The sequence below is a fragment of the Salmo salar genome, chromosome ssa12, assembly GCF_905237065.1.
Source record: "Salmo salar chromosome ssa12, Ssal_v3.1, whole genome shotgun sequence".
In the NCBI taxonomy this organism is placed as follows: Eukaryota; Metazoa; Chordata; class Actinopteri; order Salmoniformes; family Salmonidae; genus Salmo; species Salmo salar.
Genome location: NC_059453.1, coordinates 84,118,433 through 84,141,910, shown reverse-complemented (window position 1 = coordinate 84,141,910; position 23,478 = coordinate 84,118,433). Strand labels below are relative to the sequence as shown.

At 41.4% G+C, this 23,478-nt stretch overlaps 1 long non-coding RNA gene across 1 annotated transcript; it reads left to right on the top strand.

Moving 5' to 3' along the window:
- The first annotated feature begins 1,093 nt into the window (after positions 1 to 1,093).
- On the top strand, positions 1,094 to 23,318 carry LOC123725638 (uncharacterized). The gene is made up of 4 exons (XR_006758182.1): positions 1,094 to 1,448; positions 11,709 to 11,826; positions 20,561 to 20,704; positions 23,256 to 23,318. It is a non-coding gene; the product is annotated as an uncharacterized lncRNA (long non-coding RNA).
- Positions 23,319 to 23,478: the final 160 nt, after the last annotated feature.

Sequence of the window (23,478 nt, the reverse complement as noted above, 5' to 3'; positions counted from 1 at the left end):
AACCCCGGAGGTGCCTTATTGCTATTATAGACTGGTTACCAATGTAATTAGAGCAGTAAAAAGAAAAGTTTTTTCATACCTGTGGTATACGGCCTGATACGGCTGTCAGCCAATTAAAATTCAGGGCTCAAACTACCCAGTTTATAAGTGCAAATATAAACTGGGTGGTTCGAGCCCTGAATGTTGATTGGCTGAAAGCCATATACCATGGGCATGACAAAAAAAAAGTTTTACTCTTTTATTTAAGTTGGTAACCAGTTTATAATAGCAATAAGGCTCCTCAGGGGTTTGTGGTATTTGCACGACAAACCGTGCCAATATATCCTCCAAACAGCGGCTTGGAGAGCATTATCACTTTTATACAACAGGTTACCAACATATTCAAATAATGATTGACAGATTTTAATTAAAAACATTATTCTGATGAATTTACTCATACTATTTCATCCTTCCACAAGATATAGTCCCGAAACAAATCTAGGTTTGCTACCCAAGCCGACTGGTCGTTCGTCAGAGATGCGACCCAGTTGTTGAGTCTTTTTGTTCTGTATCTATGGACGCGACCCAGTCGTTTGTTCTAAATGTTCCATTGGCATTCTGGCTGGCAACGTTCTTATCCCTTGCTTGCCAACTGGCCAACTACGGCTAACTTACAGTCACGTCAAACAGTGGAGACAGAATAACAACAGTAGCTGCATTTGTTTAAGCTGTTTTCTAGTCACATTTATTTGGATACATCCATAACAATGAGCTAATAAAGCAGACAGCCATCTGTTTTGAGCCCCACATAAAAAACTATTTAAAAAAAAAAGTTTTTGGGGGGGACTTGCCTGTTTTGCATGTTATTTTGGCATTAATGCGTGTCACATATCAGTTCGCAAACAATGTATAAAAAAAATCTAGCATTGACTTAAAGCCGCATACAAACATGGTCTCTGACTAAGCAATCTTGGTATCAGCTATATAAAAACTGTGCATCGTCTGAAAAGGCTAGACTCAGCCTAACAGTCAGTCAAGACTGGTGGGCTGGGTTAGGGTTAGGGTTTTGAAATCTAAAAACAGCGCTAACCGGTTTTCCTCGTCTGTCTCATTCCACGGTGTGTTATTTGTTTGTGTTTTCTGTAAATGTGATACGAGAGAGTGTGAGGGAAGTATGTTTTGGGAATAGTACTGTGTGAATGAGAGTTTTGTGAGTGTATAAATAAGTGTTAATCTTACATTTGGATAAAAAGATATGTAGCGTTATCTTGGGGTTCCATTCAACACTGCCCATCATATAATATCACGGTGTGGTATTATTAAATGCTAGATGTTATTCTATAATTTCTGGAAGACTAGAGAACCGTTGAGAATTATTCCCATAGGGCAGTGTCCGAGAAACGAACGTTTTTGGGTTCCGCTGGGTGTGTATGGATGAGGAGTCGTTGGAAATGGAGTGATTCATTAATGTGAGTACCTAAGATTTTCACGTTATATATTGATTCTGTGAAGACATGAAAAAAATGTATGACAAACTGTATGTGTCTATAATCGATTACTAGAGATTTGATAAAGTAAATACTGGGAAAATAATAAGGTGCAACTTAAACAACTCATACGTAGACGTACCTAGGGTCTTTATGGATCATTTGATAGAGATAAGGTTAAAAGCATTATATGAATGTCTAAACGCTTATGTTATTTTTTCCGTCAGGGTAATACATTTAGAGAAAACTGCCCCTAATAGGCTGACCACACCGCTCGCGTCGCTTGCGCGAACGTTGCAAAATGCATTTAGAAATGCATGTTGTTCAATTATTTCACCCACACTGCTCGTGCACGCCAACGAGCGTCTGCGTTGCCAAGGTCTAAAATAGAAATCAGTTATATTTCTGACATGGAACCCAAACCGGCAACAGTTCGTCTTTCAATCACCTACGTGGTATAACCAATGAGGAGATGGCACGTGGGTATTTTCTTCTATAAACCAATGAGGAGATGGGAGAGGCAGGACTTGCAGCTCGATCTGCATCAGAAATAGGAATGACTTCTATTTTAGACCTTGGCAACGCAGACGCTCGTTGATGCGCGTGAGCAGTGTGGGTGCAATAATTGAACAACACAGATTCCTACATTTATTTTGCAACGCTCGCGCACACGACGCGAGCAGTGTGGTCAGCCTATGACGCAGATCGCGCTGCAAGTCCTGCCTCTCCCATCTCCTCATTGGTTTATAGAAGCAGGTATCCACGTGCCATCTCCTCATTGGTTATACCCACATGGGTGATTGAAAGACGAACTGTTTTGCCGGTTGTCGCGGTAATACTATGAAAGTTTAGATGCCAATCACCATATAAGGTCAACGATGAAAAAGCCTGGAAGGAAGAGAGATGACTAGAAACGATTCAGTTGAGCATTTAATGTGTGGATTATTTGTCGGAGTAGAGGACCTTGGGCATTTCAGGTAAAATAACACCTCAATGTTTATATCCCAGGACAAATTAGCTAGCAACAGCAAGCTAGCTAAATAGGACAAATTAGCTAGCAAGTGCAAGCTAGCTAGCTAAATTGCAATAAATGTTTAATGCTTTTCGACCTGTCCCCAAATTAATGTAATTGGTTGAGAGTTTGTTTGATATTTTAACCGGCGTGTCGTGATCGCGTTTGGTGTGGAGGGACAAAATGAATTTATGCACGATGGCGCACGCGCGCAGCCGGTATGGGTTCCGTGTAAGGCCTGAAAATGTGTTTTCGCAGTAAGAGATCAGATCCTATATTTATTGAATAAATCCTTTCCCCATGAAGTTGGTAACTTATAACGTAGTACAAAGTGTAATTTAGTTTTTCATCAATATGTTGTAACGAGCATGCTTTTGGGGCACAAAAAGCTGAAATGTAAGTTAGTGAATTTGTTATTTGCATAAAAAGATGAAGAAACTCGTATGCCAAACATCGCCACATTAGTAAACTATGTGGTAGAGTAGATTCTCAAGGAATTATTAAATGGTAAAGTACTACCGGTGAAACGAGAACATATTTGGGGGTTTCGAGAACAATGCGACTCAGGAAAGCCCTAGGAGTTTTAATCTCGCAAGACACACGATTTCGTTGTATTTTAATACACACTGCTCAAAAAAATAAAGGGAAAACTTAAACAACACAATGTAACTCCAAGTCAATCACACTTCTGTGAAATCAAACTGTCCACTTAGGAAGCAACACTGATTGACAATAAATTTCACATGCTGTTGTGCAAATGGAATAGACAACAGGTGGAAATTATAGGCAATTAGCAAGACACCCCCAATAAAGGAGTGGTTCTGCAGGTGGTGACCACAGACCACTTCTCAGTTCCTATGCTTCCTGGCTGATGTTTTGGTCACTTTTGAATGCTGGCGGTGCTTTCACTCTAGTGGTAGCATGAGACGGAGTCTACAACCCACACAAGTGGCTCAGGTAGTGCAGCTCATCCAGGATGGCACATCAATGCGAGCTGTGGCAAGAAGGTTTGCTGTGTTTGTCAGCGTAGTGTCCAGAGCATGGAGGCGCTACCAGGAGACAGGCCAGTACATCAGGAGACGTGGAGGAGGCCGTAGGAGGGCAACAACCCAGCAGCAGGACCGCTACCTCCACCTTTGTGCAAGGAGGAGCAGGAGGAGCACTGCCAGAGCCCTGCAAAATGACCTCCAGCAGGCCACAAATGTGCATGTCTGCTCAAACGGTCAGAAACAGACTCCATGAGGGTGGTATGAGGGCCCGACGTCCACAGGTGGGGGTTGTGCTTACAGCCCAACACCGTGCAGGACGTTTGGCATTTGCCAGAGAACACCAAGATTGGCAAATTCACCACTGGCGCCCTGTGCTCTTCACAGATGAAAGCAGGTTCACACTGAGCACGTGACAGACGTGACAGAGTCTGGAGACGCCGTGGAGAACGTTCTGCTGCCTGCAACATCCTCCAGCATGACCGGTTTGGCGGTGGGTCAGTCATGGTGTGGGGTGGTATTTCTTTGGGGGGCCGCACAGCCTTCCATGTGCTCGTCAGAGGTAGCATGACTGCCATTAGGTACCGAGATGAGATCCTCAGACCCCTTGTGAGACCATATGCTGATGCGGTTGGCCCTGGGTTCCTCCTAATGCAAGACAATGCTAGACCTCATGTGGCTGGAGTGTGTCAGCAGTTCCTGCAAGAGGAAGGCATTGATGCTATGGACTGGCCCGCCCGTTCCCCAGACCTGAATCCAATTGAGCACATCTGGGACATCATGTCTCGCTCCATCCACCAACGCCACGTTGCATCACAGACTGTCCAGGAGTTGGCGGATGCTTTAGTCCAGGTCTGGGAGGAGATCCCTCAGGAGACCATCCGCCACCTCATCAGGAGCATGCCCAGACATTGTAGGGAGGTCATACAGGCACGTGGAGGCCACACACACTACTGAGCCTCATTTTGACTTATTTTAAGGACATTACATCAAAGTTGGATCAGCCTGTAGTGTGGTTTTCCACTTTAATTTTGAGTGTGACTCCAAATCCAGACCTCCATGGGTTGATAAATTGGATTTCCATTGATTATTTTTGTGTGATTTTTGTTGTCAGCACATTCAACTATGTAAAGAAAAAAGTATTTAATAAGATTATTTCATTCATTCAGATCTAGGATGTGTTATTTTAGTGTTCCCTTTATTTTTTTGAGCAGTATATATTTATTGAATTGACGAAAGGGAGGAAGAGATAACAAGTGTAATTAAAGTGGCCTCCCTGTGAAAAGTAGAAGTTATGTTTGTTTTGACTATAATACATTTATTTTTATTATTAGTTCACCTGGTAACATAACGTTAGATGGAAAGACAGAGGTAGAGTACAGTAGAGATTATTCAGGGATTTTTGAGTTTAAGGGAAGAGATGTAGACTAGTGAAGGTGACAAAGGAAAGTAAGTAAATAGGAAAGTAAGGATTTCGGATTGAATTGTTTGGATTGGTTAAGAATTGGCTGATGTATTTTCTACATTTGGGGCAATACAAGTTCATCTTAAAATAACAGATGTTTAATGAGTGTGAAGCAGAGGTTGGTATTAAAAATATAGAGTAATTTTGATGAGGATTGATGGTAACTTAATGAGTGTTGACTGTATGTGAATGGTAATGTTATTACTGTTTTTTTGATAGCACTCTAATGATGCGATATTTCAGTAATTTGAAAGCTGAGGTTTCAATTCAAGGTTAAATGATGAGTAGAGGGATTTAGTGTTAAAGAGGAGTTACCAGGTTACATAAGGCCTGGCCATTTTTGTTTGTTTTTGCCATATGGTTTACCACACACACACCAGCACACACACACACAACTTACTGGTTATGAATATGGGTTAGTGCCTAGGTATCTTAAAGGGGCACACACACATATGGACTTTTCAGAAGTATTTTTTTTTTCTTCTGAGTTTTAATTGAACATGTGAATTATTTTGATAAAAATGTACTGAAGAAACTTACGGTAAATCTGGGATACGAATTCTACCACATGTTTGACTGTTTTTTAGATAATTGGTCTAATAGAGAAAGTAACACTTCCTGACTTTCTAGTGTGGTTTGATTACCCTCACTGGAATGCCGAGAGACATTGGATGATGATTTAAAGGTATATTTTTACTATGAAGTTATGGGTACAAGTTTTATGGCGTTTTTAAGGGTAGTATTTCGAATTTTATTTGTGGTGTTGTTTTTACACATTAGTCACTATGGTGAATTATGTGTCAAGATGGGGGAATTACTTGTTTTTTGGGATGGATGTTTACACACCTTGAGTGATATGTAGGGATGTATTGAGTGATTTATGAAGGAGTGTATTGTTGCGTCGTGTCTTTGGCATCATTAAAACGGAAGACATGTTTAGCAAATAACTCTGTAATTATTATTACGCGATTAAACTGATTCATCGTGTAACTGTAATTAACTAGGAGGTCGGGGCACCAAGGAAAATATTCAGATTACCAAAGTTAGAATTTTCCTAATATAACTTTCAGATATTATAATATCTGATCGATTAGTCTCCTGGTTAATGATGTTATTTACCTCGTCAGTCTCATTCCAAACGTCGTAAATTGTTGGTTATCTGCACGAACCCAGTCTTCACTATGAGTCATACATCAATTGTCTTAAAATCATTTATTTACTAATCTAAGTAATTCACAGAAATGCATAACAAACAGTAGGTATCGTTACAAAGAAATGATAAAGGAATGTGCCCTGGTGGGCTAAACCGGCATGGCGGCTTGTTAGACAAAAGGGGAGTGTGGGTCAGCTGAGAAGGCACTACAGAGTTGATAAATATTAACAATTGAAATGCTAATCCTTTGCACATGAACGCTCACTCATTCGGGAACAATTGCAATCAATATATATATATTTACGCTCAGTGTGTCGTCGGGATCTTTGTTGGAGAGTTTTGTTCTGTTGGAGAGGTTGTCCTCGCATTCTCTCTCTCTCTCCCTCTCGGTTAGAATGGCTATTTCAAAGTGACATTCATTAATGTCGTTATAGGATGGATGTTTCGTCTGGTCTTCTCGTTCAATGATACCGAATTCCTAGCTGCAGACTAGTAATTAATATCAAAGACTTGTTATTATTCTGTCAGTATCAATAGTCTAAGAGTTTAATCACGTGGTCCATGGTTAAAGTTCAGTAGAGGAATGCATGGTCAAACCTTGGCCCTCTCGTTCTCGAGGTAAGCTGGTCTGGTGATAGAAACCCTGGGTGGGGGTTATATTCGGACTACAGAAAAAGGCTATCTCATGACGCCTGGTCCTGTCTGTGTCCCTGGGGGCGTGCCGATGACTTGGTAAAACTTTGAACAGAAAATACAATTCTCTCACATTAACCTCTCTTGGGCAGGTGGGACACTAGCGTCCCACCCACAGTTCACACTATTCAACAGCCAGTGAAAAATCAGAGCGCCAAATTCAAATCAACAAAATGTCATAATTCAAAGTTCTCAAACATACGACTATTTTACACTATTTTAAAGGTGCACTTCTTCTTAATGTAACCACATTGTCCGGTTTCAAAAAGGCTTTACGGCGAAAGCATAAAGTTAGATTATGTTAGGACAGGTACAACACAAGAAAAACCACACAGCCATTTTCCAAGCAGGAGAGGGGTCACAAATACCAGAAATTCAGCTAAAATTAAGCACTAACCTTTGACGAACTTCATCAGATGACACTCCTAGGACTCAATGATAGACAATACACGTATGTTTTGTTCGATAAAGTCCATATTTATATAAAAAAACAGCATTTTACATTGGCGTGTGATGTTTAGAAAATATTTTGCCTCCAATACTGCCGGTGAACCAGCACAACAATTTACAAAAATACTCATCATAAACATTGATAAAATATTAAACTGTTATTCAAAGAATTTTAGATAACCATCTCCTTTATGCAACCGCTGTGACAGATTTCAAAAAAGCTTCACGGGGAAAGCACACTTTGCAATAATCTGAGTACGGCGCTCAGAAACATACACTAGGCAATACAGATACCCGCCATTTTGGAGTCATCTAAAATCATAAATAGCATTATAAATATTCACTTACCTTTGATCTTCATCAGAAGGCACTTCCAGGTCCACAATAAATGTTTTGTTTGATAAAGTCCATAATTTATGTCCAAATACCTCCTTGTTGTTTGCGCGTTCAGTAAGCTACTCCAAATTTAGGAAGCGCGCCCAAAATTTCACGACAAAAGGTTTTAAAAAAGTTATATTTACGTTCGTTGAAACATGTCAAACGTTGTATAGCATCAATCTTTAGGGCCTTTTTAACATAACTTCAATAATATTCCAACTGGACGATTCCAATGTCTTAAAACGTTTTGGAACACAGCTACCTCATCACGTGAATGCGCGCCAATGAACTCATGTCCTTCCCTGAGTCACCAACTCCCTGGCCTTATTGTTCGCTCTCTGTTCACTGCAAAAGCCTGAAACTAGGTTCTAAAGACTGTTGACATCTAGTGGAAGCATTAGGAAGTGCAAAATGAACCCTAAGTCACTGTGTTGGATAGGCAATGACTTGAAAAGACAACAAGCTCCAGATTTTCCACTTCCTGGTTAGATTTTTCTCAGGTTTTTGCCTGCCGTATGAGTTCTGTTATACTCAGACATCATTCAAACAGTTTTAGAAACTTCAGAGTGTTTTCTATCCAAATCTACTAATAATATGCATATTTTAGTTCCTGGGCCCAAGTAGTAGGCCGTTTAATTTGGGTACGTTTTTCATCCGTCCGTGAAAATACTGCCCCCAACCCAAGAGAGGTTAACATCTTACAAGCATCCCAACATATTCCAAATAGCTTTATCCTTATTCATTAATTTCATACAACCATTAGATGTAAATCTCACAACTGAGGCTATGATATAAACAGAGCCATGGTAATGTGGCCGTATTGTCTCTCATGAGTTTCACAAAATTGTACCTAACGGACCAGTTCGTAGCTGGATTCTTCACCGATCTTTTATACCTTCTCCAGAACATGAATGTCGTTCGGTTCTCCAGTCCTGTGAGGTGGAAGAATTCCTTTGTCTCTCCATGAAAACACCCTGTCTTTATACTGTGGCCATGAGGTGGGACATTTTCTTAGGAATTTACGACCCCTTCTGACCACAGCAGCCTGGGTGTAGGAGACAGAGGGAGATGGTGAAGTGCAGGGGAAGGGGGTCAACTGTGCTCGCTATACCCAAAGAGGGCAACGTCATGACAGTAGTTTGTTCTGTTCTCATCAGATTGGGTCTGCTGATGATCAGCATAACATCCTGACTCTGTGACTGATCCTATGGCTGCGGTGATAGTTGACAGAGTGATAAGGGAGTATAAGCTAATTTGAAACATTGTTTCAACAGAATGTGATATTTTTTGGTGTTTTAGAGATTTGCATTAAGAATATTGGTAGTAGTAATAATTTGTCATATGAACTGAATTGTTCTGATTTGTCCTTTCTTGAGGTTATGGTGGAGATGGTATCTAGATGCATAGGCGGGATAATTTGACCAAACAGGGTGTAGACATCAAAACCCCCTCTAACTGGCTGAAGAAATGACGTTCCCTATGGCCCTGTCCTGCACCACTTCTATCGAGAGACCTTAGCCAGCATCCGGTGTACAGCATCCAGTTGAAGTTATCAAATGCCTTTTCTTTCAGGAGTGAAAAAGAAGTCCACGTGGAGTGAACATGGGGAGAGAGAGATCCGTTCCAAAACTTATCTCATATTGCTGGTACACTGGTTGGCAAATGGACAAGACATAATGAGTTGTGGTGGGATTCTGGTGAGACATTGAAATTGGGACATTATCATGGGCCATCCACTTCGAACTGTGAAGCTATCTGAAGAAGAAAATGAAGAGAAATGCCAGAAGATTGAGTGTCGGAGAAGAGAGGGGGTTGGTCAACTATACCCGTAATTGATTTAGACTACACACTGCTACATTTATAGTGATTTAGACTGCACACTGCTAAATGTATAGTGATTTTAGACTACACACTGCTAAATGTACAGTGATTTAGACTGCACACTGCTACATTTATATTGATTTAGGCTAAGAATGCATTGAGATACTGATCTGTAATTATAGCCCTGAAGAGGAACGTAATACTAGAATTATGAGATGAATATATTGTATGGAGATATAACTGTACATTCTGCCAGTGTTAAATTGAGGGTTTTTGATTTTGGGTGATTAAACCAAAGTGAATCACTGAGCGATGTCATTCTAAATTTTGGTTGGATAATTAATTAGGTTTTAATTAGGATTTGGAAACTGAATGATTTCACTGACCTATTCCTGACTACATCCCAGATGAGGACCCCAATTCTGAGCATAAGGACCCAGATGTGGACTCGTGTTCCTACTATATGTACAAGGTGCACAGAGAGGGGTGTCTGTCACTGATGTAGGAAGGGTTCAAAATGGGATGGACATCTTTTTTCATGCTGACCCTTATCTTTGTGCATAGTGCCAGTGTGGTGATTGTCATATTTCCTGTAATGAAGATTGTGTGTGATTTTATGTTCCATTTTCTGTTCCAGATTGAATGTGTTTAGATAAGAAAGGTCTAAAACTCAGCAACGCAAAGACAGGTTGTTTACTATGCTGGGCTGACGGTCTCATTATTGCAATTACCGTAAATTCCGGACTATAAGCCGCAACTTTTTTCCCAGGCTTTGAACCTCGCGGCTTAAACAATGACGCGGCTAATATATGGATTTTTCCCGCTTTCAATTTTTTTTCTCCAAAAAAACACATTCTGTGACGTGCTCAGTTTTTTGGCGGCATGAAGCTTTCATTAGACCAATGAAATTGCCGAACGGTTACGGTCAAACAACTTTTGTTTACTGTTTAGATTAAGTCGAGCGCTCTCAAACTTCCCATCATTCTGATTACGGTAGTCATTTTGTCACCCTCATCATGGCAAAGACACGGAGAAATGCTTATGATGCAGCTTTCAAGTTGAAGGCGATTGATCTGGCTGTTAGAATAGGAAATAGAGCTGCTGCACGGGAGCTTGGTCTTAATGAGTCGATGATAAGACATTGGAAACAGCAGCGTGAGGAATTGACTCAGTGCAAAAAGACAACTAAAGCTTACTGTTAATTTTTTTATTTTTTGTTACAAGCCGTGTTTCGTTAAAGCCTATTTATTTTTGTTACAAGCCGTGTTTCGTTAAAGCCTGTGTAAAGTTAATTTGTTTCAATGTACCGGTAGGCACCTGCGGCTTATAGACATGTGCGGCTTATTTATGTTCAAAATAATAGTTTTTTATTTTTATTCAGTGGGTGTGGCTTATATTCAGGTGCGCTTAATAGTCCGGAAATTACGGTAATCAATATTAAATAAAGATGATTGTTTGAAGAAATGACCAAGTCTCTCAGTACTGAATTTCCATGACACGTTGCACCGTGATTAGCTCAGTGTTCTGTCACTCATGGGGACACTACGTCACCGCCAAGTCTAAGGGTAGAGCTAGAACATTCTAGCCCCTTGGGTGCTGCCAGAGAGTTACATTAGAAGTGCCCATCCAAGAAGGCTCAAGGTCATTGGCCACAGATAAAATTACGTCAAATCACATATGTACAGTAGCTTTGATTGGACTGATCATGTCAACATTATACTTTTAAAATCTTAGCTAGCAGTTATCATCATGAATCAAGTTGACAATCTACTGGCAAATCCTTTTTAATCCTTGTCATATGAAGAGAAATAATGAGAAATTATAGATAAAACATATCGGTGCTCTTCGGCTATTGGACATAAACATTACACAACAAGTTGGAAATCGCAAATTCAACAATAAGTTGTTTGGAAGGAATCAGTGACAGTGCGTAACTGCAAGCATTGCAAAGCAATCACTAGCCTGCTATTCAGTAGAGTGGCTGTGTGGTCCCAAATCTGGGATTAAGGGGCTCTTTCCAAGTTTAAAATTATAAACATTCAACATTGGAAAAACTGTCAATGAAAAATGATTTGTGCCACACTCAAAACAACGGTTAACTCGGAACTGCAAAAACTTGACTTCAGCGAGTTCAAGACAACTGGGAAGTTGGGAATAAATGAGCTCTGACTGGGAAAATACGTTTTTAACGGTCATCCAACTCAGAATTGTAAATCTGGCCTCTTTCTAGAGCTACGACCTGAAAATCGAAGACGTCATCATAATTCAACCTTCTTTTTTTCAGAGTTTCCAGTTGTTTTGAAAATACCATAAATCCAGAGAATGCAAGACTTTGATGACAAAATTTACCCACGAAGGACCACCGCACCACCTTCCTTTTCAAATGAGCACAGCACAACAAGGTGAGTCCAAAAGTGTATTGTATGCTTCTGCATAAATTATGTAATATGCCAGGGAGATATGTATACTGTAGCTAAGAAAGTAATACTAAGTATATGTTGTGTAGTACGATGTTAGTAGCCCATGTGCCTCACCCTAATAATTTGGTCTATTTAACCCTCTTAATTTCGCCTACTGTTCTGACTTGGTGGTGCACATGTAGCCTATAACCTGTTTTAGAGAAATGTAATCATCAAATATTGTAAGAGCTTTCATTGTATGCTTATATGCCCCCTTTATTTATCCTATGGTTCTGACTTGGTGTACAGGGAGAACACTAAGAATGGCCCATGTTCTGAATTATATCGCTGTACATTTCAAAAGTGCTAAACAAATAGTTATATTCAAATCAAATCAAATGTATTTATATAGCCCTTCTTACATTAGCTGATATCTCAAAGTGCTGTACAGAAACCCAGCCTAAAACCCCAAACGGCAAGCAATGCAGGTGTAGAAGCAACATTTACTACTTCCGTCCTAGCTCGCTCATTAATGTTTTAATCGAAATTACAGATTGCCTCTTATCCGCTTGTCATCTCCTTATGCCATAGTTTGTACATCTCATTTGTCATTAGAAACCACATTTGTCTAAGCAAGTCAGCCATATCAGCTATGTTTTTTTTAAAGGCAGTAATTGAGGCTGAATGAACTGTTTCACTGCCAGCCAAGGCTCCGCTGATAACCAGGTGTAGCAGTGGTAAGATGTTGGGACTGTTGGGACAGCTTTATGTAGGCCCTAACCGTTTGTGGGTACTGTTTGTGACCATTATAGTGCAATTGATGTATTGCTTAGTGTTGTTGTTTAGTGGCTTTGCTGGAATGCATCCCACTTTCTTTTTTTTTTTGCCCCACCAAGATTTACATGCTAAAATCGCCACTGGTCAGGATACTGTTGTTCAGAGGAGCTAGCCAACAACACAGCTAACACAATAACTTCAAACTGAAGCTGAAAAGACTGCAAACTAGCTGCACTTCGTTTCGTTTTACCTTTTTTCAATTTATATTTATTTGTATATATCCATAAAAATGATGCCAGTTGATTCATGATTTCGACTGTCTGAGAAATGCTGCCTGCCTCTCTCTCTCTCTCTCATTGTCACACCCTGATCTGTTTCACCTGTCTTTGTGAGTGTCTCCACCCCCTCCAGGTGTCGCCCATCTTCCCCATTATCCCCTGTGTATTCATACCTGTGTTCTCTGTTTGTCTGTTGCCAGTTCGTTTTGTTTCATCAAGCCTACCAGCATGTTTCCCTCTGTTCCTGTCTCTCGATTGTTCCTGTTTTCCCAGTGTTGACCTTTTCTGCCTGCCTGCCGTCCTGTACCTTTGCCCCACCTATCTGGATTACTGACCCCTGCCTGCCCTTGACCTGTCTTTTGCCTGTCCCTGTTGGATTAATAAACTGTTGTTACTTCAATGTTGTCTGCATCTGGGTCTTACCTGAAACGTGATACTCATCCCGATCCCTACATGTTCATTACTATGGGACAGCTGGAGATCGAATTTGAATATTAAAACAATATTGCAAATGTCGGAGAGACAGACAGCAAGGTTGATACAACTCTCCGCTGATGAAAAGTAAATGTTAGTTTAAAAGAAATGTGAGATAAGGTGTACATGCTTTTTATAATGGAGATCTTTATAACTTCCCTGCCTTGGCTGATGAGAGTGGATTGCGCAGTCAGATGGAACAGAGTAAATAGGCATTTTAACGTCATAGATTTAGCCAGTGGTAACTTGTGGAATAGACCCTGGCTGGAATGCGCTTTTAACCAATCAGCATTCAGGATTAGACCCACCCGTTGTACAAATGGCCAATATACCACGGCTAAGGGCTGTATCTAGGAACTCTGCTTTACATTGTGCCTAAGAACAGCCCTTAGCCACAGTATATTGGCCATATACCACACCCCCTTTGGCCTTATTGCGTAACTATATGGCCTCAACTATACAGCTAATGGCAGCTACCTGTGTTTTGTAATAGTACCCACCTCTATTCATGCACCTGGACATCAGCAAGAATCCACATTTGCCATTGTTTGAGAACTTGGCTCTGTTCAGTTCAAGCATGCGTGCCTCTGTTTGGTAATTCAGTGCAACTGAAAATATAAGATAAGCCACAGGAAATACATTTTGGAGTATGAACAAGGCAGTGCGTTTAGATGTTTGCCTCTAAATTGCCTTGTTGAATGCCTGCAAAAAGCAAAGCACTTTTAAGGTATTGTATGAGCAGGGTCTCTTATCCATATGACATCATGTGTTCCAGGAAGGCTGTGGGTTGAAGTTACTGGAGTCCACACGGTATCAGCTGTCTCTGGTTGAAGCGCACCAAATGAGCTGGCTTCAGAGCCATGATCTGCTTCACAATGCTCTCATTGAGGGGAAGACACTTGCCAACTGGTCATATACTGTACACTGCCAACCAGAAAACACATACGTGTAGGTTCACACACACTGACAACCAAGAGGTAGAAAGACTCCCATGCTGAAAGAACTTGTGATAGCGCTGTGCATGTTGAATGAGGAAGAAATTATTTTGTCTGAAAATGGATACTCCTCCCCACCTTGTGTTTCAATGTCATGGACCCGGACAGCCTTGGCGTACTTAACAAGGTCAGACAGTGCTCGGGATAACCTCATTATCTTCCCTTTCCTGAGGGCGAATAGGGGATGGGCAGACATAGCTGGATGCAGGGGTCAATCTAACACACCAGTTTCAAAGTTAAAGTAAATGGTTTGATAATAGTATGTCACGTTTGATTGGATTTACTTGTTGTTGTACACATTACCTTCTTTTTTCCCTCTCTAAATATAAGATATGAACAGTCAGCGTTTAGTGCAACAAGGGTCTTCCAGAAGGAGACATTTGTATTCTAACCAGAGCATGGAAAGATGTTAGAGCAGTAGAACACTGCCAGGCAATCACACAGGAGCGCAGATGTAGGCTGTAGAGGTTTTATACCTGTGGACAATATGTAAGAAAGGTACTATCTTGTCCCTTAAGGTACACTATTTGCTCTTTTAAGGTACGAACTGCAACGGTACAATTATGTACCTATAACTAATGGTACAATGGACACAGCTTACAGGGCACCACTATAGTGACAAGTGTTTGTACCCCTTTAAGTACAATTCTGTACCTTTTTTTTCTGAGAGTGTATGATGATAATGACTACATTTACACACTAGTAAAGGTGGTGAAGGGAGTTTGTGATTTGCATTTGTGCTGGTGAGGAAAGACTAATTTGCATGCTGGAGGGAATGGTGAAGAGGAGAGATGTTAATTTGCATAAACATGATTGGAAAGCGTGGTGTGGTGAAGCGAAGACTGGGTGGAGAGGGAGGGAGTTGTATGAGAGAATCAGCTGACCTTGCGTTTGAAGCTGCCCATGATATACCTGCATTTCTTGGGTTTGGGCTCATCTGCAGTACCGCTGCATTGCCCTGAAATAGTAAAACATATTCCAGATTCTAGATGGCCTGACGACTTAAACTGAATTATTGCTCTATGTTCGCTGCATACTTCAGTCTGAGACTGACATTATTGATGTCGTTTGTGATGACATCAAAATGGGCTGTTGTACAAAACAAAGTCATCAGCAATTGGACTATCTCTAACCATTCAAAGTATCAAAGCCAATGACACGTTTTCAGCATGCTCTGACCCAACCCATCGTTTCGGGGACCAATCAGAACAGTTAGAATGTGTCTGAATTCTAGAAATCACCTGGGAGGTAATCAGATCCAGACTCATTGCGGAGAAGAAACTAATGTCTGTGGGCTTGGCGGAGCGTTTGGCTGGAGCAAGGACTTTGGGTAGCCAAGCAAGACTCCCTGCAGAAACAATCAGCTATCAGCTATCAGCCATCCGCTATTTCACTGTCTGATGGAATACCCAATGGCTTCAGCATCATCTTATGACAGAGCACCTGATAGTATCATGTGGTATAAGACATAGCTACTTTATTAGTCCATGCCAGATGGGAGGGGATCTGGTGGGGACGGATCCCCTCCCATACACTGCAAAACAGCCATCAACTGAAAAAGTTCCAGACATTGGGCTATTATGCCACCTAGAGGGACTTAAGGAACACAGCAAATCTCCTGGGATATTTTTACTCAAAACATGTATATTTTGCCCTCAGTCTATTTTAGCCTAAACAGTAGTAACAGTCTTACATCTGTGTTCATCTGGATGTCATCTTTATCCTCATCTTCCTCTTCCCTACTGTCTTCCTCCGACACATCCCCTACCTCTGCATCATCGTCAATGTTAGCTGGGAGCTTCTTTCCCTACCTTATTATTTCAACAGAAGATGTTCAGTAATGTTATATTTATTGGGGTAACATTTCATGATTTGGAAATTGTCTCTATAAAAATGACTGAGTGCTTCCATTGGTTGAACAACAAATTGACAAAGTAAAGATGGCTCTACCTTGACTAGAACTTTCCTTTTCAGGAGCTCAGCTTTCAGCTTTCTGAATTCATTCATATTGACCGTAGATAGGTCCACCTTGTCCTGGAGTACCTCCATCAGAGACTCAGCCATCTTCTTCTGCTGGGGCACTGTGCAATGCTTCTCTATGGATAGGATAACTGGGTACCTGGGGATGCATGACACAGCCATAGAGATAGATACTCTACTGCCCAAAAGCCCGTTTTAGCATGCAGTGCCTTTGAGGACTTTCACAATTTCTAAGTAGTCAACTGGGTTGGAATTCCTATGGGTTAAGGAAGAATCACATAATTCCATGCAGGTCATCAGGAGTGATCAGCCAATGAATTATACTTTGAGCAAACATTCCACAACTGGAGGTGGCAGTAAATCGCCATCCTTTGCTTTATACCTGTTCAAACAACACACTCCACGTGGCAGTGTACATCTGTTCAGTTTGTTTACCAACTCATAAAAGTAGTAGAAGACGAAAATGGACTACTTCAAAATGGAGATGGCCTCAATGGTGCTGCCCATGCTCTCACATATGCCAGGACAGATGCAATGTTGCATCCTCTAACTATCTCTATGGGCTCAACATATTGGAATATAAAGTGAGTTGCCCATGAATGGTTTGCTATTGCTATCAATGCCTGGGCTGGATATGGTGACAAAATGAAGGTACTTGCTGATTCTTTGTAAAAGCATATTTGTTAATGGTTTCAATGAAGTCTTTGAGGAGGATCTTGGATGTCAGTGTGTAGCCATGATAAATAATAGATTCCCTGTCTGGTCCATCCAAGCAGTCCACTGTGAGTGAGTGAGTGAGTGAGTGAGTGAGTGAGTGAGTGAGTGAGTGAGTGATCGGGTGGTCGAGTGAGTGATCAAGTGAGTGATGAGGGTGGTATGTACTAGAGGTCGACCAATTATGATTTTTCAACGCCGATACCGATTTATTGGAGGACCAAAAAAAGCCGGTACCAATTAATCGGCCGATTTTTGAAAATGTATTTGTAATAATGACAATTACAACAATACTGAATGAACACTTATTTTAACTTAATATAATACATCAATAAAATAAATTTACCCTCAAATAAATAATGAAACATGTTCAATTTGGTTTAAATAATGCAAAAACCAAGTGTTGGAGAAGAAAGTTAAAGTGCAATATGTGCCATGTAAAAAAGCTAACGTTTAAGTTCCTTGCTCAGAACATGAGAACATATGAAAGCTGGTGGTTCCTTTTAACATGAGTCTTCAATATTCCCAGGTAAGAAGTTTTAGGTTGTAGTTATTATAGGAATTATTGGACTATTTCTCTCTATACGATTTGTATTTCATATACCTTTGACTATTGGATGTTCTTATAGGCATTATAGTATTGCCAGTGTAACAGTATAGCTTCCGTCCCTCTCCTCGCTCCTACCTGGGCTCGAACCAGGAACACATCGACAACAACCACCCTCGAAGCAGCATTACCCATGCAGAGCAATGGGAACAACTCCTCCAAGTCTCAGAGCGAGTGACGTTTGAAACGCTATTAGCGCGCACCCGCTAACTAGCTAGCCATTTCACATCGGTTACACCAGCCTAATCTTGGGAGTTGATAGGCTTGAAGTCATAAACAGCGCAATGCTTGAAGCACAGCGAAGAGCTGCTGGCAAAACGCACGAAAGTGCTGTTTGAATGAATGCTTACGAGCCTGCTGCTGCCTACCACCGCTCAGTCAGACTGCTCTATCAAATCATAGACTTAATTATAACATAATAACACACAGAAATACGAGCCTTTGGTCATTAATATGGTCGAATCCGGAAACTATCATCTCGAAAACAAAACGTTTTTCCTTTCAGTGAAATACAGAACCGTTCCGTATTTCATCTAACGGGTGACATCCCTAAGTCTAAATATTCCTGTTACATTGCACAACCTTCAATGTTATGTCATAATTACGTAAAATTCTGGCAAATTAGTTCACAATGATCCAGGCGGCCAAACTGCTGCATATACCCTGACTCTGTTGCAAGAGAAGTGACACATTTTCCCTAGTTAAAAGAAATTAATGTTAGCAGGCAATATTAACTAAATATGCAGGTTTAAAAATATATACTTGTGTATTGATTTTAAGAAAGGCATTGGTAAAAATCTGTCGTTCTGCCCCTGAACAAGGCAGTTAACCCACCGTTCCTAGGCCGTCATTGAAAATAAGAATGTGTTCTTAACTGACTTGCCTAGTTAAATAAAGGTTAATAAAATAAAATGGGCTTACTGAATAGCTCAATGACTTTCAATGTGGCATTGTCATTGGATGCCACCTTTTCAACAAGTCAGTTCATCAAACTTCTGCCCTGCTAGAGCTGCCGTGGTCAACTGTAAGTGCTATTATAGTAAAGTGGAAACTTCTAGGAGCAACAACGGCTAAGCCACAAAGAGGTAGGTCACAGAACGGGACTGCTGAAGCGTGTAAAAATCATCTGTCCTCAGTTGCAACACTCAGTAGTGAGTTCCAAACTGCCTCTGGAAGCCACGTCAGTACAAGAACTGTTCATCGGGAACTTCATGAAATGGTTTTCCATGGCCGAACAGCTGCACACAAGCCTAAGATCACCATGTGCAATGCCAAACGTCGGCTGGAGTGGTGTAAAGCTCGCCACCATTGGACTCTGGAGCAGGGGAAACGCGTTCTCTGGAGTGATGAATCACGCTTCACCATTTGGCAGTCAGACAGACAAACCTGGTTTTGGCGGATGCCAGGAGAACACTACCTGGCTGAATGCATAATGCCAACTGTAAAGTTTGGTGAGGGAGGAATAATGGTCTGGGGCTGTTTTTCATGGTTCGTGCTAGGCCCCTTAGTTCCAGTGAAGAGAAATCTTAACCCTACAGCATACAATGACATTCTAGACGATTCTGTGCTTCCAACTTTGTGGCAACAGTTCGGGGAAGGCCCTTTCCTGTTTCAGCATGCCAATGCCCCATGCACAAAGCGAGGTCCATACAGAAATGGTTTCTCGAGATCGGTGTGAAAGAACTTGACTGGACTGCACAGAGCCCTGACCTCAACCCCATCAAACACCTTTGGGATGAATTGGAACGCTGACTGCGAGCCAGGCCTCAGTGCTCTACCTCACTAATGCTCTTGTGGCTGAATGGAAGCAAGTCCCCGCAGCAATGTTCCAACATCTAGTGGAAAGCCTTCCCAGAAGAGTGGAGGCTGTTATAGCAGCAAAGGGGCAACAAACTCCCAACACACTTTAATTATTATACTCAGGTAGGCTAAATTACCTTTTTACAGAATGGTATTACAGAATTTGCAATTCCATATGTGGAAACATTTTAACACCACCTTTTCACATGTGAGGAGAATAACATTATTTCACCACCACATGTGAACTTGATATTTACTAAGAGTATGATTGTTTTTCACATGTGAACTTTTCACATGAGAAAGTTTTTCACGTGAAACTGCCATTCACATAAGGTGAAAACAAGATTTCTCCTTACATGTGAAAGGGTGGTGTTAACATGTGAACTCTAAATTTAATACATGTGAAAATATGGTTTCACATGTGATATTTTAGCTCAACATGTGAAAACAGCTATTTCATGTGAAAATGTGATGTTCACGTGTGAAACTGCAAATTTGACATGTTTTTTGTTGTTGTTGTAAGGGTGGGCCCAAAGGCTATTCTTTTAGGGCACAAAAGTACAGTACAGGGACAGAAAGCTCTGTTGTCACGTCCTGGCCAGTATAAGGGTTAATTGGTATTGTAGTTTGGTCAGGACGTGGCAGAGGGTATTTGTTTTATGTGGTTCAGGGTGGTGTTTTTGTAGTAAGGGCATTTGATTTAGTATTCCGGGGTTTTTGGGCACTGTTTGAAATTCACATATTTCTATGTTGATCTAGTTAGTTGTATGTCTATGTTTGGTTAATTGGGGTGGACTTCCAATTGAAGGCAGCTGTGTGGTGTTGCCTTTGATTGGAAGTCCTATATTAGTTTGGTGTGTTTAATTGTGGGAGATTGTTCTGAGTTTAGCCTTGTGCCTTGCCAGACTGTGTGTTGATCGTTCGGTCTCTTTTGTTATTTTGTTGTTCATTTTGGAGTTAATAAACCTCAAGATGAGCTTACATATACCTGCTGCGTTTTGGTCCTCCTTAACCAACGACAACCGTGACATCTGTGTTGTATGAGCACAAAGGCCATCTGATGTTAACCCCATGTGTGTATGTGTTCCTCCCTCCCTGTGGCTTGTCTGCAGCGGAGATGTGTATGTGCACCATGCAGACTGGCACCCAGATGACCAAACCGAAAGGAAATATGCGGCTGGTCAGGTTCTTCTACCTGGATGAACACAAGTCCTCAATCCGCTGGATGCCCTCCAGGAAGCATGATAAGGCTTAAAGTGAGTCACAGAAGGAATGTTTCAGATAGGGTTTCAGCCTATTACTTTGAGGAATACTCTTGTATTTCCACTTTGTCTACATGCAACCATTTACCAGTCCGATTCCATTTGAACACAATGTGCAAATGACAATACTGCATGTGTGTATTAGCTACCACCTAATTACTCATATAGATTAGACCGGTATGATATGTTATGTTTAGAATGGTTACATAAGACAGAAGGTTAGTTAAAGCAGAAAAGAAAGGGGGGGGGGTGTGTTGGTTGGGGTGGATGGGTAGGCGTATAATAGGAACATCTAGCAACCCAAAGGTTGCGTGTTCGAATCTCATCACGGACAACTTCAGCATTTTAGATAATTAGCTTACTACTTTTTAGCTACTTTCAACCCTTTCTATAACCCTAACCGTAACCCTTTAACCTAAATCCTAACCTTAACCCCTGACCCTAATGTTAGCCACCTAGTTAATGTTAGCATTAGCCACCTAGCTAACATTAGTACAACAAATTGGAATTTGTAATATATCATACGTATTGCAAATTCGTAACATATTTTACAAATTGGAATTAGAAATGTATCATATGAAATGGATGGACATCCACAAATTAATACGTACCATACCAAACGTAACATATTTGTTAACATTTATTTAACAAGGCAAGTCAGTTAAGAACTAATTCTTATTTACAATGACGGCCTAGGAACAGTGGGTTAACTGCCTTGTTCAGGGGCAGAAGGACAGATTTTTACCTTGTCACCTCAGGGATTTGTTCTAGCAACCTTTTGGTTACTGGCCCAATGCTCTAACCACTAGGCTACCTGCCAGACCGAGGCTCTGCATCTGTCCTCGTGCTCCTAGATCTTAGTGCCGCTTTTGATACCATCGATCACCACATTCTTTTGGAGAGATTGGAAACCCAAATTGGTCTACATGGACAAGTTCTGGCCTGGTTTAGATCTTATCTGTCGGAAAGATATCAGTTTGTCTCTGTGAATGGTTTGTCCTCTGACAAATCAATTGTAAATGTCGGTGTTCCTCAAGGTTCCGTTTTAGGACCACTATTGTTTTCACTATATATTTTACCTCTTGGGGATGTCATTCGAAAACATAATGTTAAATTTCACTGCTATGCGGACGACACACAGCTGTACATTTCAATGAAACATGGTGAAGCCCCAAAATTGCCCTCGCTAGAAGCCTGTGTTTCAGACATAAAGAAGTGGATGGCTGCAAACTTTCTACTTTTAAACTCGGACAAAACAGAGATGCTTGTTCTAGGTCCCAAGAAACAAAGAGATCTTCTGTTGAATCTGACAATTAATCTGGATGGTTGTACAGTCGTCTCAAATAAAACTGTGAAGGTCCTCGGCGTTACTCTGGACCCTGATCTCTCTTTTGAAGAACATATCAAGACTGTTTCAAGGACAGCTTTTTTCCATCTACGTAACATTGCAAAAATCAGAAACTTTCTGTCAAAATGACGCAGAAAAATTAATCCATGCTTTTGTTACTTCTAGGCTGGACTACTGCAATGCTCTACTTTCCGGCTACCCGGATAAAGCACTAAACAAACTTCAGTTAGTGCTAAATACGGCTGCTAGAATCCTGACTAGAACCAAAAAATTTGATCATATTACTCCAGTGCTAGCCTCCCTACACTGGCTTCCTGTTAAGGCAAGGGCTGATTTCATGGTTTTACTGCTAACCTACAAAGCATTACATGGGCTTGCTCCTACCTATCTTTCCGATTTGGTCCTGCCGTACATACCTACACGTACGCTACGGTCACAAGACGCAGGCCTCCTAATTGTCCCTAGAATTTCTAAGCAACCGGCTGGAGGTAGGGCTTTCTCCTATAGAGCTCCATTTTTATGGAATGGTCTGCCTACCAATGTGAGAGACGCAGACTCAGTCTCAACCTTTAAGTCTTTACTGAAGACTTATCTCTTCAGTAGGTCCTATGATTAAGTATAGTCTGGCCCAGGAGTGTGAAGGTGAACGGAAAGGCTGGAGCAACGAACCGCCCTTGCTGTCTCTGCCTTGCCGGTTCCCCTCTTTCCACCGTGATTCTCTGCCTCTAACCCTTTTACAGGGGCTGAGTCACTGGCTTACTGGTGTTCTTCCATGCCGTCCATGGGAGGGGTGCGTCACTTGAGTGGGTTGAGTCACTGACGTGGTCTTCCTGTCTGGGTTGGCGCCCCCCTTGGGTTGTGCCATGGCGGAGATCGTTGTGGGCTATACTCGGCCTTGTCTTAGGACGGTAAGTTGGTGGTTGGAGACATCCCTCTAGTGGTGTGGGGGCTGTGCTTTGGCAAAGTGGGTGGGGTTATATCCTGCCTGTTTGGCCCTGTCCGGGGGTATCATCGGATGGGGCCACAGTGTCTTCTGATCCCTCCTGTCTCAGCCTCCAGTATTTATGCTGCAGTAGTTTGTGTCGGGGGGCTAGGGTCAGTCTGTTACATCTGGAGTATTTCTCTTGTCTTATCTGGTGTCCTGTGTGAATTTAAATATGCTCTCTCTAATTCTCTCTTTCTCTCTTTCTCTCGGAGGACATGAGCCCTAGGACCATGCCTCAGGACTACCTGGTATGATGACTCCTTGCTGTCCCCAGTCCACCTGGCCGTGCTGCTGCTCCAGTTTCAACTGTTCTGCCTGCGGCTATGGAACCCTGACCTGTTCACCGGACGTGCTTGTTGCACCCTCGACAACTACTATGATTATTATTATTTGACCATGCTGGTCATTTATGAACATTTTAACATCTTGACCATG